Below are 3,603 nucleotides of genomic sequence, written 5' to 3'. Positions count from 1 at the left end.
TAAAATATTAGATTTGTTTTTCTTTGTTCAAAGTATACTTTATTATTGAACTTAATGCTTCCAGGCAGAATTTCTCCCCTAGATTGATTTATCTCATTAATCACTATTGGGAGAAGGATTTTTGATATGAAAAAGGTAATAAATTACATGAGAATAATAACTTGATGCGGAAGCTATATGGTTTGACTAATGGGGAGTTTTCATAAGTTAATGACCTTAGGTTATGAATTATCAAAACAAACCATTGAATTTAATGATTTAATTCATGTTTGATTGCGCTATTGGAAGATAGATAATTAGACCGGGTTAAAATAACTAACAATACATCGGGAGAGCTTGTTAGTGATTTTAGGGTTGTTTCCCCTACTTGAACAATTAAAATTGATTAACGAACTAATAAAATAAATTGGATAGACTTAAGTGAAGTCAATATCTCTAGTAGTTTTTAAACCTTTGTTTCTTTTAATCAAAATTGATTTGCTTGATTTCTTTTTATTCTCTTTTATTTATTGAATTTAATTTCTTAAAAAAAAAATCCTCTTATTACCGTTTAAATAATAATAGGTTAACATAATTTTGGTACTTGGTATACAATCCTCGTGGGAACGATACTCTATTCATTTTATATTACTTGTTGCGATTTCAAACACTTGTGAAAATTATGTCAAGTTTTTTGCGCTGTTGCCAAGGATTGGTGTTACCAATATTAATATTAATTATCCTATTATTAATTTAGACATTTATTCTTATTTTTAATTTTTTTTCTAGAAGATTATTTTAAGTGTTTATGCAAAGAAGATCAGGTAGAACTGAGCCCTTAATTTTTTATCCAGAAATCAAAAAGACTTGTCGTATGAACAACGCTGCTAGGAGAGCACGTGAGAACAAACAAGGACAGCAAAGTAAATATGGCTGAGGAAGTCAACCCAGAGGACGGACCTTAACCCGCACCTTGCGAGACTACACAACTCCTTCTCTTAATGGAGCTACCTCAAATATCACTAGGCCTAGGGTGAAGGCTAACAATTTTGAGATTAAACCTGCAATTATCCAAATGCTTTCCACCTTAATTCAATATGGAGGTTTGCCCAGTGAAGATCCTAATGCCCATATCACAAATTTCCTGGAGATTTACGATACATTCAAACAAAATGGAGTTTCTAAGGATGCCATAAAATTAAGACTCTTTCCTTTCACTCTAAGGGATAAAGCACGTTCTTGGTTACAATCATGTCCTACTAGAAGTTTTACAACATGGGAGGAATTAGCGCAGAAATTTTTGGCAAAATTCTTTCCATCTTCAAAGACCACAAAGCCATGCAATGAGATAATGAGTTTGTCCACCATGACCAAGAGAGTTTGTATAAAGCTTGGAAGAGATTCAAGGACCTACTAAGGAAATGCCCACATCATAGCCTGCCCAAGTGGTTACAAGTACAAACTTTTTATAATGCATTTTCTCCTAACATAAAGATTACTCTAGAGATGGCAAGCAATAGCCATATGATTTGATAGAAGAGATGGCAAGCAATAGCCATTATCAAAGCAACTTTGAAAGGTAGAAGATTGCAAGAGTTTATGAGATCGATGCCATTACCGCACTGAATGCCAAGATAGACAATATGGTAAGGCAGTTGGACTTATTGACTACTAACTCGGTTAATTCTATTGTGCAAGCATGTGACAGGTGTAATGGGCAACATGGGATTATAGAATGCATGTTAGATTCTTTAAATCCGCAAACTTTGGAGCACGTAAACAATGAATCAAGGAAGGAAGAATTACCCATATTCTAACTCTTATGATAACAGGTTGAGGAATCATCCTAATCTTTCTTATGGGAATCCAAACAATGCCTTGAATGCACCACCAGGTTTTCTGCCTCAAGAGAAAAAGACTCATGATGATCTCCTTACTGCCCTCCCTAAATCTTACATGGACTTCATGAATGAAACCCAAGAAAACAACAAAATCCAATAAGCTGCGACAAGGAAATTAGAGATTCAATTAGGATAGTTTGCAAACATGATGGCTTCCCGACCTCAAGGTACGTTACCTAGTAATACTGAAAAGAATCCTAAAGAATAGGTACAAGCTATCACCTTGAGGAGTGGCAAACAATTGGAGGATCCACCCAGGATGGAGGAAGAAAAGAAAGAGCAGAAAAAGATCTCCATCATTGACCTATAAGAGAAAGAGGAAGTAAAACCTTATTTTCCACCTGTTCTTTTTCCTCAAAAGTTAAAGAAAACACAAGATGACAAGAGTTTCCTCAAATTTTTTTATGTCTTCAAAAAGCTTCAAATCAACATCCCTTTTGCTGAAGCCCTTGCTCAAATGCCTAGTTATGCCAAGTTCTTGAAGGAGATCCTGAGTAAGAAAAGAAAGATCGATGATTAAGGAACGATAATGTTGACAAAGGAGTGTAGTACAATCATTCAAAATAAATTGCCTCCAAAATTAAAAGATCCAGGAAGTTTTTCTAACCCTTGTAATATTGGAAATCTTGATTTTGAAAAAGCTTTAGCAGATTTAGGTGCTAGCATTAATCTTATGTCTTATGAAGTTTTTAAGATGCTAGGGATGGGAGAGCTGAAACCAACAAGGATGTCTCTACAATTGGCAGATTGATCAATCAAATACCCAAGAGGGATTGTAGAAGATGTGATCGTCAAGGTAGGTAAATTTATCTTTCCTGTTGATTTTGTTATTCTTGACATTGATGAAGATAGAGAAAGATCCTTAATCCTTGGAAGACCTTTCCTTGTAACTGCAAGAGCATTGATTGATGTATATGAAGGTAAATTAACCTTAAGGGTAGGTCAAGAGGAAGTTATTTTTTATGTTCTTAAGTCTTGTAAACTTCCCATGGATTATAATAACTGCTTTAGGATTGATGTTGTTGATGAATGTGTAAAGGACACTTTGAATATTAAATATAAAGGTGACATTAATAGTCAAAGCATTAAAGATGAGAAAGAAAGTGAATCACTAAAGCAAGAATTAAAACAGCTTCCATCTCATTTAAAACATGCATTCTTAGGTGAGAATAATTCTTTTCCTGTTATTATTTCTTCTCAATTAACACTTGATCAAGAGGAAAGGTCGTCGCAGGTTTTACGAAAACATAAGAAAGCACTAGGATGGTCAATTTCAAATTTGCAGGGAATAAGTTCAAGTGTGTGCATGCATAAGATCTTGATGGAGGAAGACTACAAACCTTCAATTGAGCATCAAAGAAGATTGAACCCAAACATGAAAGAAGTCGTCAAGGCTGAGATCATAAAGCTTTTGGATGCTGGCATTATCTATCCAATTTCCGATAGTAGTTGGGTGAGTCCCATTCAAGTTGTCCCAAAGAAAGGAGGTATGACAGTTATTTCTAATAAAAATAATGAGTTAATTCCTACTAGAACTATCACAGGTTGGCGTGTGTGTATTGATTATAGAAAATTGAATAAAGCAACACGTAAATATCACTTTTCTTTACCTTTTATTGATCAAATGCTTGAGAGACTTGCAAGTTACCTCTACTATTGCTTTTTAGATGGTTATTCAGGGTATTTTCAAATACCTATAGCTCCTGAGGATCAAGAGAAGACC

The 3,603-nt window shown here is 34.4% G+C and overlaps 1 non-coding gene across 1 annotated transcript; it reads right to left on the bottom strand.

Annotated features, from left to right (window-relative positions):
* Positions 1–1,312: 1,312 nt before the first annotated feature.
* Positions 1,313–1,418, bottom strand: LOC149494555 (small nucleolar RNA R71). The gene has a single exon (XR_016321914.1). It is a non-coding gene; the product is annotated as a small nucleolar RNA R71 (small nucleolar RNA).
* Positions 1,419–3,603: the final 2,185 nt, after the last annotated feature.

This window comes from Jatropha curcas, chromosome 7 (genome assembly GCF_041381405.1).
Source record: "Jatropha curcas cultivar XTBG-Jc1 chromosome 7, XTBG_Jcur_1.0, whole genome shotgun sequence".
Taxonomy (NCBI): Eukaryota; Viridiplantae; Streptophyta; class Magnoliopsida; order Malpighiales; family Euphorbiaceae; genus Jatropha; species Jatropha curcas.
This window is presented reverse-complemented; position numbering and strand designations above follow the sequence as displayed.